At 43.9% G+C, this 21,486-nt stretch overlaps 1 protein-coding gene across 5 annotated transcripts in view; it reads left to right on the top strand.

Moving 5' to 3' along the window:
* AUTS2 (activator of transcription and developmental regulator AUTS2) overlaps window positions 1-21,486 on the top strand; it is an 800,615-nt gene that overhangs the window by 660 nt on the left and 778,469 nt on the right. The gene's annotated exons all lie outside the window — the stretch shown is intronic.

Genomic DNA, 21,486 nt, shown 5'->3' on the forward strand with positions numbered 1-21,486 from the left:
CCTTCCCCGTCCCCGGGGTGCCCCGCTCCCCTCCCTTCTCCCTTCCTGCCGCCGACACCTGCAGCCCGGCGCGCCGCTCCCGGCGGGCGGCGGGGGGCTCCGGCGCGGCGGCGGGGAGCGGGGCGAACCCCCCACCCCGCCCGCCCCCGCCACCTCGGGCAGGGGAGCGGGGAATTGTGCGCGCTCCCCCCGCGGGGCTCCCGGCGGCGCTTCCCCTCCCCCGGATCAAACTTTTCTCGCGCAGCGGTGTCCCGGCGGGGCCGCCCACTCGTGTCCGCGGGGCGGCGTGGGCCGCGGGGGAGGGGTGTGTGTGCGTGTGCGTGTTGGGGGTGGTGGTGTATGCTTCTTCTCTCGGTCTCGCCCACCGCGGGTGGTGCTGCTGCTGGGTGGGGGGCGCCCGTCCTGCCGCTTTCCCTGCCGGCCTGTCACGAGTGGGCCCCGCGATGGGCGGCGCGGCCTCCCACCCCACGGGGGACACTCGTCATCCCCCCCTTCCTCAAAAGCTGAAGGAAGGGGTGCGGGGAAGCAGGGACCGGGCCGGGCGGAGGGATGCGCCGCCCGGGAAGCCCCCCGGCGGGGGGGGCTTCCCGGGCGGCGCCTTCCTCCTCCCGGCCCGGTCTCTGCCCCCCCGTGTACCTTTTACCCACCCACCCGCGACTGTGGAACCGCTTGTCAGCCCGGCCAGCATCGTGGTGGGGATGCAGGCGTGCAAAGGGAGCTCCAGCCCGTTTGTTTGAAGGGCTTTGTTGTTTATAACTTATGCTCCGGAGAAGTTTGCCGTGGCGAAAAGCAGATTTATTTGGGTTTATGTGCGCTGGAGTCACAACTGGAACGATTATGAACTGTCAAAATAAATGCGGAGATGAAGCTGATTGTTTAACAAAAAAATCTGTGTAGCTCTTAAGCTGTTTAAATATTTAGCTAGGAATACTTAGTGGCATTTTCAGGGTTTTTTGGGGATTTTGTTTCTTTGGTTTTTTTTTATTTGGAGCCAAATTTTGTCCTTGGTTACACCCGCATCTGTCCAGACTAACGCCTCCAAGAGAACTTACTCTGGTGTAATTAAAGGGAGGATTTGTTCACTCTAACAACCCTCCACATGGTTGGTGTTAGACTCGTGTAAGCAATAACAAGCCAGTGCTGAGGTAATGACGAGACTCAATTTTACCACCATTTCTCACCTGGTGAGCCCATCCACAAGTGCCCTGCTCAAACCAGAGACAGGAGGAGTGTGCATACACGTTTGTCAGCAAGAGTGAGATTTGCATGCTTCTGTTTCGGACAAAATTCTGTTCTTCCTCAAACAAAGCCCCAGTTTGTGTCGTTAGGGGTTTTATGGGAATACGGACTTGAGAATTTGGCTATAGTCCTTTTTGGAGGGGAAGTGAAGACCAAGTTTTATGGTCAGAACTTGGTAGGGCATTTTCTAAAATGTCTTTATTCTGTTTCGCTTCTTACTTGTTTATTTTCCACTTGAAAATAATTGCTGTGTTCTTTTCTCTTTGCAAAGCCAAGAATGGCTACTACTTGCATCCTGTTACAATCCTGTACCACTAAAAAGGAGCACAGAAACATTACCCAGTTCTGCCAGCTAATATCACATTCAGATAAAACAATAGCTCGCACACTGAGACTTGACATACTTTTAATGTTCATGTGATAGGTGGCACATTTTGACCTAATGATTTCATGCTGCGTTGAGAAATAATGTCACAAAATCATTGTTAGGTGCTTTTTCGTGCAGCTCTGTATGCATGTTGAGAAAGTTGTTTCTGAGGATCAGAGGGAGATGAAGGTGTCTAAGGCACAAGCCCAACATGGCAGGAATTACTGTGTACGTTGCGTATAGCTGCCTGAAGTTTTTATTGTGATTTTAGTGTTGGTGAGGAGGTTGTGAGTGGCTGGTGGAGTGAGATGTCTCAGCCTTGGTGAGATGTTTAGGTGTTAACATGCTTGAGTTGAGACAAGAAGCCTTGGGTGCTATGGAGAGGTGCCCCGGTATTTATACATCTCACAATTGGGGTCTGCCCCGGCTCATTGGAGGACATGGAGGTTTTTCCCCAGGTTCCAGAAGACACTGATTTGCATAAGTGACAAGATTGCCCCAGCCCAGGCTTTGTGCTTGAACTTCAGCCTTTTCTCAGGCTCAGCACAGCTGAAAGTGTGCTGAGACAGAGAGTTTTGTCTGCTTGATGTGAAAAACAGTGAGAACCAAAATGCAGAACATACCGCTAGAAGATCTATACCTGCGGTCCAGAAGAAGGGAAGCAGGCAGGTGGTGGCCCACGCAGGAGGCGATAGCTACTGCTGAGGCGTGAGGCTGAGCTCTCTGCTTATGAGGACATCTTTGCAGCAGTAGGTGTGCGAGTTGGGTGGATGTGAGGTGTCACCCCAGGATATTGTTATGAATGCTGTATATAAAGTTGCAAACAAAAATTTCCATATAGCTTTGTTTTACCTGGCCTTTACTAAATGCTTTTTGTTGGGGTGACTGAAAAAGCCCAAGTTGTGCAAAATACCAGGTTGCGTGAAGCCCATAGATGGCAAGGGGACACAGGTGCTGCACTAGAGGAGTACACATCCCATGGCCGCTGTAGCTTCAGTAGGAGTCATCCATGTCTGTTATAGTTATGTTGATAAAAGTTCCCATCCCTTGAAGCAAAGCTATCTTTTTAACCAGCTCCCACTCTCGGAGCTGCTTTTCTGTCCACGTGTCAGTAGCCTTCTCATGCTTCTCAAGTGTAAATTGTTTGGTGTAGAAATAGAGGCCATCTGCTTCTAGTTATCTGTCTCTGGGTTTAGAGAAGCCTGTACCTTGATCTCTCTAATGTTTGCACGGGGAATAGAGGGGAAGAGGTAGTTGAACGAAGACAGTGGGTTCTCATTGTTGATTATTTTTTTCCTTGGAGTGACAGTCAAGCAAATCCAGTGTCATTGCAGATGTGGCCAGACTGATTGTCACCTGGCCTTGCTAGACTTTGGTGTAGCGTTGTGCAGTGTAGACCTGTCCCCTACACTGGGGAGCATCTTGGAGCTTTGACCTTCAGAAACCAGCACTTATTTTGTAGTTAAGCAGCTGAGATGTGGTCCTACAATTTGATCTGATTCACCAGATCCTCCCGTGAGTAGCCTTGCTGGGACTAACAGCAGCAAGCTTTGCAGTTTACTCCAGAGCAATTACTCACACATCACTTCCCTGACCTCCCAAAATCTTCCAGCCTGTAAAAAGAGAAAAGCAGAGATGCCTGGTACCTGTGTTAGTGTGATCGGTGTCTTGTCAAGCTGACGGCTTTCCCCAGCTTGATGTAGCCCGTGCTGCACCGCTGGTGTGTTTGTTACCAACAGTAATAGCATGAAGTTCTCCAAACCCAGGTGGGCATTTTGGACACCAGTTTGACAGAGAAAAGGCATTTCTCAAGACATGATACATCAGTCTGTTGGAGTGACTTTTGCCATGGTGTGCTCTGGCAGTGCTGGTGAGGAGGTTTCTGCGGAGCTGTCTGGTGAGGTGAGATTTTGCTAAGATGTTTGTCTCCCTCCTACCCCCTGGTGCATAGGACTCTGGGCAGGAGATGGACGTGACATGGCTGTCGACGTGCCGTGGTGAAGCTGGTTTACTGTGATGAGAAATGAAATCTGACCTGAATGTTAAGATAGCTTAAAGCCTGAGAAGTACTTGATGTTTCCTGAGTCAGCTCTGACCATCCCTATGGAGTAAGCAGTTAGTTTCAGGTTTTCTGAACACTGAGTAAGGTAATGAGTTTTTTCTGAGGATGTTTGTTTAGCTTCAACTCAGGCAGTTCATCTGACAAGCCTGAAATGGGACACAGATATTTATAAAGCACAGACAGAAGCAGTGTGGGGCGGGAAGGAGGGGGGACTTGCATTTAAATGGGGATTCTTGTTTCATAAAATGGGCACAATTTCTCACTGTGTGCTTGCTGAGCTAATTTCTGTTCAGTCTGTTTTGAGACCATGCTAAATTATCGTCAGGTAAAGCCCAATATAATTAATTACAAATGAGAAATGCTGACAAATATTTGTCAAGGAGCTGTTTAATGAGCTTCAAATTCTGTGTCAGATGATTCCATCCACCTAGTGTAAATAATTTTTAAGCAATTGTTCCACCGCATTTGTGTGATTTAGGCAGATGTTAGCGACGGCAGTTTTACATGTTGGACAGATAATACGAGACTAGGTGAAGTAAAGCTTAACAGCTGATGTGGGCTTTAAAATAGAGACACTACTGTTACACAAACAAAATGTGGAAGTAACAGGAAGGTTTTGAAGATACTGTGGTCTCAGTTGTGTGTCTGTGTGTAGTGACAGTGTAGCTCTGTGTATGCATTTGAATGCAGGAATTTGCTTTAATAACTGTTGTGTGATACCCATCACTAGGCATGGCCCACTGAAAATAGAAATAGCTTGGCTGTGTGACAGCAGAAGCTTTGAGCTGGACACCAGAATGACTGCCTTGCAGTGTGGTTTTCCTCCCCAAGTCATTCTCTTCTCACCAGCCTTTTAGCTGGCCTGATTAGCCTGTTTACTTGAATTCTCGGAGATTTCAAGCAAGTTTGTTCTGCCTTGTCTCTATCCCTTCATATTTCTAAAGGAATTTGATCTTCATGCCTTACCACAGCAGCATCATAACATCAGGTGTTTGTTCAGTGCTGTCAGCAAATCTTGGTAGCCCTTCTTTGTGTTTATTGACTGCTTAGATGCTTAGGTGTTTGTCCTAGTCTTTGTTTGCACATGCAAGTCTGCAGATTTAGACCAGCAGAGAAAAGAAGGGAATAACTAAATGAAGGTATCTGCGCATGGTGAGTGGCATTAGGTTTTGTGTGACACTGGGATATCATACGAAGTGATGTGCTTATTATTTTCACTGTGTATTTAGAGGAAACAGTAAATTGACCTGAGATCAAATTACAAGATAACCTTGACAGAGCAACTGAATCTCTGATGAAAACCCTCAGCGACCAGACCTGAAAAAACAGTAACCCAAACTGAAAGTGGGAGTGAAAACAATAGGATGCATATTCCACAAAAGGAACCTCTTGGGTAATTTCTGAAACCTATGTTACTATCATTTGGGCACCTGAATACTTTTAAAATACTTTAAAATTACTTTTAAAAGCCTGATATGTTTCTGGGAGGCGGAGCACCTGCAACTCCCACTGACTTCAGTAGGTATTGGAGAGCTGAAACCATCTCTTTGGGCAGATAATGAGTGAGGATTGTGATTGTTGCATAAATGTTCTTTTAAACTCCTGAAGGTAACAGTGTAATGAAGGTGGGGATTTTTGCCATTCCCATAGGTGGTAATAAGAGGCACAATGGCCTTGAGTTGAAGAAGGAAGAATTTAAACTGTAAGGACAAGTTCTTTAGATAAATGTGATTCAAGTAGTCTCCACTGGCCCTGCTCTTTTAAGATTAACATTAATAGGAATTACGCCACATATCAATAGCACAAAAGACACCCTTATCCTTCTTTAACTTGGCATCTTTTTTTTCCTGCTATTTGGGTGAGAAAGTAAGCCCTTTCTCATTAAGTATCTGGGGCCTCTGCTGGAATGAGGGAGTGTGAAGAAACAGGTTTATAAAATAAGGGTAAAGGATCAGGAACTTGGAAGGAAAATGATCACTAGGGAAAGGCAAAAAAAAAAATCAGCAGAAAGATATCAAGGGGCTGAGTAATTGAAAGATTGAGTTACAACGCTGAGATCAATAGAGAAATATCAGGGACTGGATGGGAACACTGAGAACTAGAGGGGTGTGTTGTTACCTAAAGTGGAAGTTTCAGGAAAGATCCATTGCTATGTATGTAAATGCTCCATGGTGAGAACCCTGCCATCAGTATTGAGGAGGAATACTCAACAAAATCTGTCCCCACTTAAAAAGTTGTTAAAGGTAATTCTTGAGCTGGGAGAAAGGCAGAACGATTCTTCACTCAATGAGATGGCCCCGTTTCCCCCCTGTCTCTGCTACTATTTATTTTTTTTTTTAAGGACTGTTTCTATCAGTTTGACTGGAAGACCCTACCACATTACACCGGAGGTCTGACCTGCAGCCTTGTAATTATCTGCAGCTAAATTAGAAGTTTAATCTTTGTTCTGAGCAACAATAAGTTGAGTCAGATAGGTTTTAAAAATAGCCCAAGCTCAAGTTTAGTGAAGTCTCAAATGCAATTAATAAAAAGGTAATGGAGTTAGGAAGTTGTGGGCTGAAATGTGGAAATGTTTAACTCTCAGTTTTCCTTTACTTGAAGTGCAGTGCTTTGCTGAGGCAACGTCGCCTTGGTTCTGCAAGGGGAAATTGCTTCCAATGTTTCCCTGTGTTCTTGTACATCATCCTTATGATTTATCAGTTCAGTATCTGTGTTCTTGTTGAGATTTGGCTCAGCATGTGCCACAAATTACCAGCTGTATGCATTTTTTGTATAGTCAGTTTGTTGTCGTTTTGACTCGATGCCAAGCCATGGTGAAGACCACTTCAGAACATCATAGTCCTCTAAACTCCTTTGTTGTAAAATGGATATGAAAATCCACTTTGTAAGTAATGAGAAATGGCTAATGCAGGTAGGGATTTGTTTTGCTGTAACAGCAGAATGTGCAGTGGCAATTTGTCAGATCTCCAGCTCAGCTCTGCTGTGCTATTTGCCTTTAAATAGTGTGTTACCTTAATATCCTGAGATTTTTCTCCTTGTATCTTGGCAACACTACTGCTGCTGAAGTTCACACACTCATGCGATGGAGAGAGAAGGTTTTAACCAAAAGGGTAAATCTTTAGTCTGGTAAATACTATAGGGAGGAGTTTTGGTTCTGTCCTGCTCTGTGCAGGAGTGGTGGAATAAAAGTCAGCAAAAGCAGCAGATTATTCCTTGGCACTGCACATATTTTTCTGTTTGTGTGTGTTTGCCTATCAGGTTTAATTTGATCATGTTGCATGACGTAGGCTCCATGTGGATTTGCTTGGTATTTGGTGTGCATCGTGGTCCTACTGGTTTTAAAATCTCCTGAGACAAAGACGTGGGAGATGTGCAGAGGTGTATTGATATCTGATGCGCCCAAGTTCCTGGCTGTCCAAACTTTAGATTGTGTAATGCTGGCTGATGCACATATTACTGATATGATTAATATCCCAAGTCCAAATGGGAATAGTTACTCCACAGCCATGTGGGAGATCAGTTTGGTGTTCTCTTCAGAAATGGTTGCCCTTTAATCTGTCTCACATGTGTTTGCCAGCTTCCCAAAGTGGAAGTTGCTTCTCCTCTAGAATCAGTGCTTCTATAAATTGCCTCTTTTCGTACTTTAATTTGGTAGCAAAGGGGATTTACTGGTTTGGGAATAAAACCACCGCCAACCTGTCTTCCCCATCCACAAGCCCAGGCTTGTCCTTAGTTGGATGAGCTCATGCGAACAAGCAAACATCTTCAGCCTTTGAGACATGCCTTGTGCTGAGCATCGTTTGAATTAGACCATCTGGGGCAGGTTTGTGGATGCTGCAGGATGACAGCGCACACCTCAGTTGGAGAGGCAGATAGAGGTAGGTACCAGGAGGTTCTAGGTTAGATTAACTTTTAGGTGGCTGAGGTTCTGGAGAGGTACTCCTTGTGTTGCAGAGTAATTGTAACAGAGTTGTGTCAGACTTTAAAACATGTTTTACACTCCCATGCAATCAAACACTGGTCAGATCCAGAACTAAATTCATGAAAGTTTGTGAGAAGCCTTGTTCCATAATAGGCTGACTATGAGAGGGACAGTTTTTTAGAGGAGAGTATGTAACAGTGATAATATCTGGTGCAGATACCCCCTTACCTGCCAGTGAAATCTGCAAGACATTATCACCTTTTATTCCCTACATGGAGGTACAAGTTACCATGTCCCAGGCGACCCACCCTTGGGACTCGGGGTGACCCAGCTTGCAGGTTGCTCTGGAGTGTCCTATAGCTGCTGTTAACTCGCCCTCCCAGTATAGTAAAGGCATTTTCATTTCCTTGCCCGTGAAGTGGAAACAATGAGACAGAAGTGCTTGCCACTGACTTCTCCTGGACCGCACGCAGGTGGCTCTCAGGCACAGGAGAGCGGTTGCCCTGGCTATGAAACGTGTGTGGTGTAACTTCTCCCTCCTGGCAAGTTTTGACAGCCCATGTTTTGCTGTTTGTACACCATTTCCTATTGCTGAGGCTTAGACGAGTTACAAAACTCACAGTTACAAAAAACACAGTGATAATTGCTCAAGACATTGATTTTTGTTTATTTTCACTCTGGAAGTCCTAACTTTCAGTCTGAGAATCTGCTTCAGGTTTTTGAGACCTCTTCTTAAGGGATGGTGGGAACGGAGGAGAGGTGTTCAAAGGACCTGGCTCATTGCTATGAAATGGGGATGTCCAACTGGGGGGCTGTTGTTTACCCGGCTCCTGACCACTTTTGTCACCTTCATCTTGCCTTCTGCACATCCATGTGCTTAGCACAGTACGGCTCTGGAGGGTGCCATGAGCGTCCTTCAAGGGTCCTCCAGAAACTGGCATCTGGTCCCCAGCTTCCAGGAGGCCCAGGGGAAGGAGCTGGGAGGTGCCGCTGTTGCAAGAGCTGGGTAACACAAGGTCTCCAGCTTGCTCCAGAGCTGACCAGATGTGTTGAACGGCCGGGCACGATGTGACATCCATCGGAGCGGGCACTGATGGGGGGCTGAGGCAGCGAAAGTGGTTTTGACCTCCAAGGAGTCTGTGTGGTGAGAAGGCAAGTGAAGAAGTGCTGTTGTTGGGGTCAATTTATGTTGTAACTCTGTTAGTGTTGCGGGTTTTAATGCACGTCAAGGGCACTTTGACCTTTGAATGGAATCTTTTGGTGTGAAATTGTGTCTTTTCTCCTCTCTTTTCTTCCCTTAAAGAAAATTCAAAATAAATACTGAAAATCAAAACCGTCTGTTTTGAGGGGACCAAATTGCCTCTCTTTATTTTATGTGATTTGGATATTACTGAACGATTAAAAGTCCTAGTAATATTTACTGGCTGGCTATTGTGCTTGTAGGCAGTGACTCTTCTAGCATAAGTCATTTTAACTATGGAAAAAAAAAATAAAAATGCAATTAATGTGGCTCAACAGCTGAGTCTGCTGGACTTTAAAAAAAAAAAGAAAAAAGTAAATTTTAATGAGTTCTGGGATCAGAAAGATACATCTGGTGGATGGATTTGCCAAGTTTTCAACCTCAGAATGTGTGTTGAAAAACTCAGTGAATTATGTAGCTACAAAAGTGGATCTTTGCATGTTTATAAGACCTCAGTGCAATCTCCTTATTTTTGCCTAATGACAAACAGACATTCTCACAGAGGCGCAGCCCAGAAAGACACACATGTGCTGAAACAGCTTTGTAAGCTGATAGTAGTTGTATCAGGATGCTGCTACTAGTGATGGAATTTTGGAGGATCCATTAAATATAGTGGAAAAAAATATCATGGTATTGGATAAAAGAAAAGAGAAGGAAGGGAAAGGGGAGGGGGGAGAGAGAGGAGAGGGAGCACTGAAACTTTAAATGTACATGATGTGTGGGCTAAGATATTGTGCCTCCACTGCTGAACCAGAAAATTTATAACAACTGTTTGTCATGTGTATGTATTTATAGCCATTCACATAATGAAGAAGTTTCATGAGGTTGTAATAACATATCAAGATGGATGTAATTAAAACAGAAGCAAATTGACACCTCTAGATTAAAGGCAAACTCTAAACTAATACACCTGTATGCTGTCACTTATGTATTAGTTGTCTGGGGCAGCTTGCCAGATATGCAAATAAAAAGACATTGGCAAATTTCCTTGGATGTGCGGTTATGAAAAACCCAACTATTTAATCTTTTACCTAGCCCTGTTCAGGGTTGTAGCAACAGTGGAATTTATTAATTTGGTGTTACTGATGCTTCGTGATGTGAACGGGCTAAATGATACAGAGGAGTGGGGAAGGAGCAAGAAGAAATACAGAGCAGGTGACTGCTGGAGAATAATATTCTTTACAGTGGGACCCTTCCCTTAGTAAAGAAGTGTCAGCTGGACCATTTCAGATCTGTCCTAACTCTTGAAACTCTAGAGGACTAAAGAGCCCTTGACATTGACTTTCTGTAGCATTTGAGCTCAGTTAAAGGCTTTTGAAAACTGCACTGTAACAACAGATTTTGGTTCTGTCATGCTGCAGGTTCTGTAAGGAAACTTCTCCTAAAATTTGTACGTTTCAGATATACTGGCACAATTCAAATCTGATGTAAATCATTACTCAGTCTGTGAAATGGCTATAAAGTATCTTAGCCATTTTATAGAATAGTATTTTTCAACTTGTTTCAATTTGCAGAAGCCTAAAATTTTTCTGGTGGAGTTATGAATACCTGTATAGTGAATTTAAGCCTGCAGTCAGTAAGTTGGCTCTCTGAATTAATGCTCTTGGGGTTCTTAGAAGTAGTCTGCAAATGACTGATGTAAAATAGGCTATTGGTATGGAGCAGGAAGGGAATTATTTGCCTTGTTAGTTCCAGGCCTGTGAATGGAAGTACCAGCCTTGCTTTTGAGTAACTTGCACCCCAGATAACCTGCATTCTTTTAAAAGCCCCAGGGATGGAAATAGGTCCTCACGTGGCTTGTGTATAACCCCTGTGGCTGGTGATTAGGGTTTTCTTTTAAACAGCCGATGCCGGTACCTCCAGCTCCTCCTTGAGCATGGAAAAAATCTTAGCTTTTGTGGATTTTGTGGTGTTTCTCCTGGGAGCAGCTGTCCTAGAGACCCGCAACCCTCGGCTGCTTCCAGTAACCTCCTCAGATGGTTGTAGGCACTGGGGTTAGTAACGTTAATTTATAAGTAGATTGATACGACTGCAGGTCTGGAGAGCTCATTGAAGCCCCAAATTCTTGAATTCGGTTTTGAATTCAGGCGTGAAGTTCTGCATCCCAGTCAGGGACAAACCAGAAGGAAATCCAGCCATCTGCCTTGCGAGGCGTTGCGGTTGCAGGCCCGCTCCTGCCTGCGGGTGCTGGGCGGTGGGCTGCCGTTCTGCAGAGGTGGCTGCAAAACACTCCAGTTTTCAGGGAGCTGTCTGCGTAAAAGCTCCAACGGGCATGTTCTGTTATACTTTTTTTGAATTAAAAAGACTCCTTTTTTAGTACATCTGGACATTAAGGATCAATCGTAATGCGGTACGTGGCTTCAAAGTGATTTCAAATGGTAGGATTTTTGTCTTCAATACTTCAACAACTTTTCTTCCACCTTTAATCTTTCATGAGCGGAAGCTTCAAAAGATAATTAGTAAAACATGCTTTTATCTGCATTTATCTCAAAACATGATTAATTTTTTAACTGCAATTACAGCAATCATTTCAAGTTTCCTCTATATTAATGAGTAAAGGATTTTTTTTGAGAGCGAGCAAGCGCCTAAATATGTCTATATTGGCCAAGTTGAAAGGTACACTTATGAGTGTGCTTTTTGTTTTCATTGCTAGGGATTGAATTTCCGGTTCCAGGAAGTAATATTTCACATGGATTAAAGTCTTTGAAATGCTCTTGCCTGGCTTCACTGGATCATTTGAGGAGCTGACAACGACAAGAGCTGGATCATGCACTTTGCAAGACCTGGCTACTGAATACCCAGTTAGACGTTCCCCTTGTGTCAGTGCTTTTTTGCTCCGCACTGTGCATGTGTGACTGGCAGGATATCCTCTGCATGCCGCTCTTGGCATTGAAATGCAAGATATATGATGCAGCCAGTTTGTTGTTAATGAATTGGCCATGAACTTATAAATTTTCAGCTTTACCATTTCTGTCTTTGTTATAGGCAGCTTAAGGCATTTTTTTATTACTATTTCACTTCAGGGAGAAAGGTGTTCATGTCTGCTCCTGTCTTTATTGCTGGTCCTAATGTATGTAGGACTGTCCAACTGTCCTGCAGCCTGGATCCCACCTGTAGGTTGAGTGTGTGGCCCTTCAGGATTTTGAGCCCCTCCTGTCTGTCTGGTTGTTTGTCCTCCGTGGCTCACCCCAGTGCCCCTAGAAAATCGTGCCACCAGCAGAGAGATATCCCAAAACAGGTATCCAGCCCAGAGCCTCCAAAAGCAATGGACCACTGCGGGGGATTACTGAAAAGAAACAGAATTAAAACCACTTTTCACTAGAGTACAGCCTTTGTGTAATTTTGCCCTGTGAAGGCTGCTCGTCAGCTCTGGCTCCTGCTTCTCCATGAACAGGAGGGAGAGAGTTTGGGCTGGAGCTGTGGTTTCGCTGCTCTGTGCCTCCAAAGGGAGTAGGCAGAGAGCAGCCCTGAGGCTGCTGGAAGTGATGCTGGGGTGATGGCGTGGCCTCAGTTACCACAGCGAGGTAAACAGAGCAGACATTTGAAACTGCAGCTGTAAGAAGTGTAAGGGCCTGATTTTTCTGGTTTTTTTTTTTTTTTTGTTCCCTTCAGTTAGGCCCTAGTCCTGCATGTCAGAGGTGATTTGGAGTAAGCCTGCACGGCCTTGGTTCATGTCTGATTTTAGCTTCTAAATTGGGATTGCAGTTACCCTGCCCTGCAGTCTCTGGGGAGGTGGATGGGACGATGACTGCAACAGTGGATTGGGCAGCTGCATAGGAAAGCATGCAAGTGTATAATCAGATTTCTGATAAAACCAGGTCTCTAAGTCCCTTGAATGGGTAGCTTTGCTGTGAATAGCCTCATAAGGTCTGCTGTGGCTGCTCTCTTTGTTTGGTACTCTGACAAAAAATTGCTCTGGTATCCTTGTTGGCATATTTTTACATCTGTTAACCATATTTTGGATTTGTTCTGGCTGCAGTCTTATTTTGTTTTGCAAAATCTACCTGGGATTGGGACAGAGATATATGTTTGCTAAGGTAGATTTGGAAATTGCATTGTTGAAATACAGCCCATATGGGCCATTGTAAAATGGTTACTGCAGCATATAATTGCCTTCACAATGATGTGCTTTGTCATTTTACTTCCATCTTCAAAGAGGCTCTCCTGTAGTCTGCTGACAGCAATGGTGGTATTAGAAAACATATGGATTTGTAAAGGCATTAAACTGTCTTTAGTTCAAGGATTAGATTACAGTGTTAGAGTATAGGTCACCACATTTTCATGTGGATAGGCTGCACTTGACTGTGTTGGTTTATGTTGTAGGTTAGGAAAGGGTTTGTTTATTTATTGAAAATATCTGACATAATATCCTTTCGAATACATGGGGAAGGAGGCATCTCTCACGCCACTGTACGCAGTATGAGCTGCACCTCTGTCCCGGGGCCATGGTCCCACCTCACCCTGCTTCGCTTGCAGGGCTTGGTCAGGGCTTGCCGGCCACACTGCCAAGATTTTCAAGAAGTCTGGGAGGGAAGTGCCAGTTACAACATGGAAAAATACACAGAATGTAAAACCCACAAAATTGGCTTTGAAATTTTAAGGTTTTCTTTTTTAGTCCTCTGTGCCGGGCTGCCACTCTGAATATTTTGGGTATTTGTTTTATGTTCACATACAAAGGATGTGTTTACACTGTACAGCTCCACAGATTTCAGAGTATAGGGCAATCTGTTTGGCTTTTACCTTTTTTTTCTACTGTCACAGTTTCAAGTGTGGATTTTCTGGGGCAGGTTTGAGGTCTGCAGTGCCTTTCTCAGCAAAGGCCAGTGCAGCATTTGCATTGTGGGAGGCACATGTCATAGGATGTGGCACGCAGCCTCTCTCCAGGCTGGAGTGATGCTCATGCTCTGTACACCATCGAAAGGGGAAAGCCAGAGAGTGAGGGGGATAATACACATAACTGAAAAAGAAGGATCTTCTTTTTGTTACTATTTTTTCTTACTTCTTGCAGTGTGCTCTGTTTAGTGCTCTGCCCAGCTGGGACATTGAAGCAGGCTGGCCTGTCTTGCATGGCCCATGGCCACCTTCACCTTCTGCCACATGCCCTTGCTGTTGTGTTTGGGTTTGCGCAGGTCCCTCCCAAAACAACTCTTCTGATATCTTTTGTCCTTCAAACACACTCTTTAATTAAGATGCCGAGCTGGTCCTTGGGAGATGTGAGTTTGTTTCCGTGTAAGCACGGTCATCTTTCGTAACCTTGAAGCAGTCACTCCCCTCCCAGTTCAGCATGGCTGTGTGAGCACCTGCTTTGTGGTTGTGCTGAATAAGGATGGATTTGGGCTTGGATCCATGCATATGCTCATGGGAGGTGCTGTGTCCGGGCTTGTAGATTTGTGTTTCTTGACTGAGAAAAGCAGGCCTATGGGGACAATGCTGATGTGTGAGCTACTATTTAGTGTGAAGTCAAATATGTGCTGAGGTGTCGTCTTGAACTAGAGCGTTAGTTTCACCGTAGCTGAGTTTTCCTGTCTGCAAAATGGGTTTAATAATACTTTTCCTCTTTAGAGATTGCCTGGCTACTTAATTAGCATCTGCATGATGCTCAAATAGTAAGTGGTTAACATAAAATATCTACTTAATTTAACTGTAGGACATCAAAACACCCATGCTTATACACATTTAGCAGGGACTTGGCTAGAACACATCAAACAACTGAAGGCACTTGTATTATTGTCAACCACCTTTTAAAATAAAGGTGTAATTTTGCCTTAAAATTGTTGACAGCAATCACTTTAAGGAAATCTGATGTGAAGGGCAACTCAGTGAAATTCTGATTAGTGCTTTATCTTTCTTTATACTGTTTTGATTATTAATGATTTAAAAGTTAGTGTTGCTTAGTTGTGGCTTGCTTCAGTTTTAAATCATTTACAACATTATCTGTCCCAGCTGTGGTGGATATCAAGGCTAGCTTATGGTAGTATCTTTCCTTAAATCTATTGCAGAATAGGGAAGAAATTCTCATTCTACCTATGAGAAATGTTAAAGGATGTCAGTGCAAACTGACAAGCTGAAACCTCTACTGTATGGGATTGGATTTTGTTTCTTCCGAAGGGAAATGAACTTTGCAGCTTTGCTTGCAGTAAGTCCTGTTAATGACAAGTCATCAAGATTTCCCTGGCAAGTAGCACTACTTCGGGTAATTACTTTGGGAAGCTACCAGGGGGTGCTTCCTCCTCCCCCCCCCCGGTGCAGACACCTTCCCCCTTCCCATCCAGCCACATATTGTTGCTTTCTCCAATACCAGCTAAACAGGTGGCAGGATTCAAATCACCACTCTCTGAATGGAGTTCACTCTCCACAATAGCTCACCAGAGGCCTGTTTTGTTACAGAACATTGATTAAATAAATATTCCTATGCATACAGAAGAGGAGAAATCTGTTACAGCACTTTGCAGTTATTTTTCCATTAATGGCAAGGAGCTCTCTCTAATTTTCCTGCCCCTTTCAATCTGTTTCCCTGTCTCCCTCCCTTCCCATCACTGCTAATGCCTTCAAGTGCATGAGTAACATACAAACAACTTACATTCCCTCCAGTTCAGATCTGCGAATGCCTTAGCTCCAACTCAATGTGCTTTAGGAAATCCCGCTAGCCAGTGCAGGGCATAATTGACTGCTTCATAAACATGTTTTTGATTAACTTGATATTTCATGTTCAATATCAGTATTCCTTGTGTTAACTGACTTTCATTTCATTAATTTATATAGCAGCAGTTAAAAATACAATGTTGCAATACCAGCATCTTGCATAATATTGACAATTGAGGCAGAATATTTGACTTCTGAAGAATGTCTTTTTTCTTGTGTTCTTCTGTGACCCCTGATCTTTGAAAATCTTCAAGGCAAAAGTTGCTGCTCTGTGATCTGTGCTGATGGAGGTACATATATGTTTTGGAAGAAAAGCACCACTTGCTCAAAGATTCTGGCAGCGAAAAGCAGCTCCACTGCAAGCAGCAGATCTGATTTGGTATAAAATGGTGGCAACTGGAAATAAATGTATGGTAAAGGATTTCTTCAGGGGAAAAAATAGCTTTACTAGTTTTAAGTTCAGCAGATATTTGTCTCGAGAAAGAACTTTTGGTTGGATAAATGTCTGGCTGCAATAAAAGTGGAATATGAGGAAATGCCATGGCATTACTTTGCCTCTATGCTGTTGTGACCGAGACCAAAATCCACTCCAAAGAACTAACTTGAATTTAGCTTTTTTTTTTTTTTCCCCCAAGCAATAATATCTCTACTTTGGAAAACACAGAAGTCAGCGTTTCATTATTTTTTTAAACAAATTTAGAGCTGTTAAATCACAGAGCTGTTACTCTAGAGAAGTAGATTGTGTAATGTATTTTTTAATGTTTAAAGACCATAAATGAAGCCTCCCTCCATTATATGAGTTTGTCTTAAAATACTTATCATTGTTGTTGGCTAGGTTTAGGATCAGGGTTGGAGGAGTACCCATTTGGATAAAGCTGATCATCTGGGCACTCTTGCAAGGAGAATCCTTGCCTTCTTTCCTAAGCTATGGTATGATTGCCATGGTTGAAATGAAGCCATGCCAGCATGCTCTGCTTTTGCACTGCTTTGTGTTGCTGCGGGTAAGAAGGGACTGGTTGTGGAAGGCTATAGCAGAAGCCCAGTGTCTGTCTGCTCTTCCTTACTGTGGGCAGTTAGTTGGAAGTGACACTAACCTGAGTTTAATTCTAGTTTTACATTGCAACAACATGCCAGCTGTTCCTTGTATTCTTCCGTGATACTGCAATGTAATTATTTTTTTGTTATCTTTGAAGATGTAATTTTATGTTGGTGTGCTTTCCCACTAACCCTTTGGCACAGAAAATGTATACCTAATTCATTTTTCCTGTAACATGAAAGAAGCAAGGGAGAAAATCTCTAATCCTAGGGCCAAGTGGCCGTATTAAAGACAGCTGAGGAGCAATGTGCAGAGAGGAAAGGCCCCATCTCAGAGTCTGAAAGCCACTGGGACGTGTGTAGTGATTAATGGTATCATTGCTTTTTAGCTTCATCAAAAGGTTTCAGTGTAAGAGTTTCTAAGGAATGCTGATAGTCACAGGAACCTATCAAAGGGTACAGAAAATATCAAATGAGCAAGCAGGAATCGGAGTTAATTACTGAACAGTGATTACTCTGATATAACCAATTATTGGATCATTAAATGTTTATTACCTTTTTTATGCTCCTTTCCCCCATAAGTGCAGTTTTGTCCTCATAGTATTAAAAAAAGGGTGGATCTAATGCATAAAAAGCCTTTTCAAAACCTGGAAAGTATTTAAAGAGTATCTCATCCTAACACCTGACATGCTGGCCTACTCGCTCCGTTTTCCCTTGCTCTGCGGATTTGGGGTCAAGTGCTGTGAACCCTATTTAAAGGCCAGATTATCTCACTTCTAGGAAGGGGCTGGAGAAGAGCGCAGCAGAAGCAGCAGAGGAGAGGCTCTGTTAGATGCAGCCGGCAGGTTCACGGCTCTTGGCTGGCGACGTGGGGTTGGGTTCATGCCTTCTGCTCCTGCTGGAAGTGGTCAGTGGCTTTTGTGTCCCATCACCCAGAGGCTCTTCCTAGGGCTCCCTGGCTCCTAAGAATGGAGTGGCATGGTCTTAAAGCATCTCTTCCTCTCCATTCACTAAGCCTCCCTGAAGAAAGAAGTCTCCATTGCAAGGCAGAAATGATGCCGTTTGCAAGTGAGACATAAACCCTGCACAGGTCTTCCACTGGACATCTGCAAAGTGAAAAATACTGTCTTTTCAAGCTGACTGCAGTTATTTTGGATGACATTTGACGGTTTAAAATGTTAAAGCAATTTTTAAAAATATAGCTATTTGTGACTTTTGTTGATGATCCTTCAACGTTGAGTTGTTTAAGCTTTCTATCTCAGGAGAAGTAAGGATCAGGGTAAAAAAACAAAACAAAACAAAAAAAACCCCAACAACAAACCAAATGCTCTTTCCCTGTCATCATGGCATTTCCTGGCGGTGGCACGTGCTGGTCTGTGTGTGCAGGGGTGCCAGGAGGGGTCTGCATCTACCCTGTGCCTTTGGTGGGTGTTTGGGTGCAGGTGGAGAGATGCTGGGGTTCATCACAGTCCTGGTGTGTCACAAGCCCCTGGCAGTGGGTTTTGTATCTGTGGTGTGGGCAGAGTGAACCCGGGGAGGCAGTCGGCGTGCTCTGCCTGGTGGTGCGTGTGTGTGACCATTACTGGATCTGCTTAATATCGCAAATTCATTTGTTTCTGAAGCATTTGGTGCGTCTCATCCTCAGCTACTGACGTTGCGACCTCTCAGTAACCATGTTGGTTTTGTCTCAAATACAGTATGCTTGTGCGGTAGAGGAAGTTCTCGTGAAGCAAATTTTTCCATGCCCTTATTTGTGAGTTTAGCTTAATCGTTGTTTTTATGAACTTTCTGAGGGGATTGTTATTTTTTTATTAATACCTCCCTTTGCCGAGTTGGAAGCTTCAACCATTTTTGAGCTAAACCTTCAGTCAGTCTGTCTTTTTTCTGCTCATCTTTTTTGTTCCCTTTTTTTTCTAACATAACCAGACCAGCCAAAAATCTGCTTCTGGACCTTATCTCACAAATGTGATTTTCAGTTTTCATCTCTGACACCTAAACCCCCATGAAAGTCGATGGGGGAGGTTATAGGGAATGCACAACAGAGATTGAAACCAGGATGCTGTTTGCAGCTTTATGTTATTACTGTACTGGAAAAGGAGGAAACTCTGTTAAACTGCGCTCCCTGCGCTCCTGGGAATTTAAATTATTGTCTTTGCTGTACTGCTGTGTCAGATCAGTTGTGTGGCAGTTGGGACTTTGCCCTCTTTGGAAGGACTCTTCCTCCTCCTGATGGGTATTTCTCAGTAATCCTTCAAAGGAGGACTTTATTCTGGGTTCCTTTCTCTATTTTTCTCTCTTTAAAAAAAATACAGAGCATGTTTACTTTGCAGAGCAAATATTATGCAGGTCACGGCTTCCTCCTGTGCACGAAGATGATTCTGTCCCTGCAATGCAAGTCTGTGGAGTCAGGACTTGTCAGAGATGCTTAAGGATGTGTTGCTCATGGGAGCCCAGGTTCCCACACAGGCACCTGTGCTAAACACCATCACTCTGAATATCCAGCAGTAAACTGCTTCCTCCAGCAGTGAATCACAGCCATAAAAGGCCCCTTTAATCTGCTGCAATCACAGTTTTGGGGATGCAGGCTGGTTTGGGGGGCTTGCTGTCCTGGCTGCTGCGGCCATGCGAGCAAGAGGCACAGCCAGGGTACTTGGTGCTGCTGCTCGTAGGCATGTATGCGATTATCCCTTTTTGACAGCCTCTGCGTAAAATAATAATAATAATAATAATGAAACATCTCTCAGGATTTCCTCTTAATAACTGAACATACAGCAGCAGTTGTAAACTGTCTTGGTAATGTCATAGCCTCTCTGAGAAAGGCGAAGGGCGGAGGACTTCCGACGGCAGGCGAGGATCCCAGTAACAAGGTGAAAACATGGCATCCTGTGTTTTAGAGCCTGTAGAAAAACGTATTGTGGTTGCAAGGCTGCGGGAGATGAGCCAGTCTCCAGGACTGCTACAAATGTTAGATTTCAATGAAAGGTCAGCCAGGAACAAGGTCAAAACAAGCCCGATACACATAGCAAACAGTGAAGCTGCAAGGCACAGATAAAGGTTAATGTGAAAGGGCTATTGGCATTAGTAGAGCATGTGGTCAGCTTGCTGCGGAGCAGGGTCTGAACCAGGAGATAATGAGGAGGGTTTACTCTAATTCTATTATAATGTATAATTAACTAGCATAATTGATAGCAATTTTCCCTGTGTGTCTGTGTGTGTATGCATGTGTACATAAAGTCTCATTTTCGGCTTTTGTGCGATTGCACCATGTGCCTTGAGTCAATGGAAACTGTCCGGTGGCTCCCCAGGGCTCAAGCTCACTGCCTTGCTCAGCCCATGGATCTGGAGGGGGAGCAGTGTTTTCAAGAGCCTGTATTTTCTCTGTCTCTGAAATTAGACATAATATCTAGGTGGTGCCCTGGATAAGGCAGACCTGCTGCTGATAAAACAGTCTGTTGTGCCGAGAGCCACGGATGAAGTTAGTGTTTGAAGAGACAGCGAGGGACAGGTCAGCCCCGTTTCCTTCTGGATTGTTTGCACCTTTTATTCTCAGTATCCCTGTGAAAACAGAGAGCTTGAACTGAATTTTGCCTTTGTGATCATCTTTTGTACAGGATAAAGTTTATGCTTTGTTACTATGCAGAGACATAGGCATACTCGTGTTTCAAATGCACTGGGGATTTTAATTTTCGTGGTGCACAAAGAAGAAAAACCATTGCCGATTCCTCTGGCCTTCCTCTGCAGGCCGGAGAGCAAATGAGCAAAATCTTCCCCTGCCCCAAATCAACCCCAAACCAGGCTGCCAATGCTGTACTGATGTGGTGATGTTTGGGATTTTGTTGGGTTTTGGACAGGTAGGGAAACCCCTCCTGTGTGGGATTGACACTGGATGCCATAAAGTAACCTGGCGCACCAGATGTAAAATTACGCTTTATCCCAGATGGTCATGGTTGATATTGTTGGGTTGCAGGAAGCCTTGTTGTACCTACTATTAGATCCTTGATGTGAAGTGAAAATATCAAGGTAGGAAATTTAGGTTTGGGTTTTTTTGTTTGTTTAAATCTGGCCCTGATGGTAGAGAGGTCTACTCAAAGTCTTGAATTGTAAAGTAATAGAAGTGGGCTGACAAGTGAAAGTGTTGAATGTTTTATCTTGACAGCTGTTTTTCTTGTCCACTCTATTGATTTTGTGGGGTAAAATTGAGGGAGAACATTAGTATTTTCTTACTACTTCTTTCAGTATCTAGCAATACACATTTTTCTGAGTGTAAATGCAAAAAACCCACTTCTCCATTCTTAATCCCTTGGGATGGGAAACCTAAAGGCCATATTCTTACTTGAGAGGGGGTGATTTAGCCTTCCAGCTACATTAAACGTTAGCTAGAAACATGTGGCTAAAGGCTCCTGAATACTGAGCTGAGACTTTTCCCTTGAGGTTCTGGTTTATTGGAAATTTAATTTGTAATTTTTTTTTTTTATTTCAAAAGTTACGCAACACTTTAAGCCCCAGATTTTAGGTCACTCTGCCTTTTTCAGCCAGATCCACCTCATAAGTGAGAAGGCTCCCCGAGGACTGCAAAAGACTCAGGCTTAGCATTATCCAGGAAAAATGCGTATAATAGGTGTATTATAAAGTAGTAGGTAATGTAACCCCTGTCTGTTAGCCTGGCAAGTGCAATGTGAACAGTGTTACAGTACGGATGCATGCACTTAAAGTCCTTTTTTACAAAATAATGCTAATTGCCCTGGGCTGAATGATGCCAGGGTCTTATAAATACCTGCCAGTACTTGTAGAGGGAGCCAAGAACAGTCAGGTGGAGAAATCAGTGAGATTGGCTCTCATGCAGAGTTCCAGCATCTGAGGCACTGCTAAATCTAGCAAAGGATTAATACCAAAATAATCCTGCTTGTCCAGGAAACCTGTGACAACATGAAGGTTTGAGATCAGTGTGATATGCTTTAGGAGTGTAATAATAAATTTGC

This window comes from Harpia harpyja, chromosome 12 (assembly GCF_026419915.1).
Source record: "Harpia harpyja isolate bHarHar1 chromosome 12, bHarHar1 primary haplotype, whole genome shotgun sequence".
Lineage (NCBI taxonomy): Eukaryota > Metazoa > Chordata > Aves > Accipitriformes > Accipitridae > Harpia > Harpia harpyja.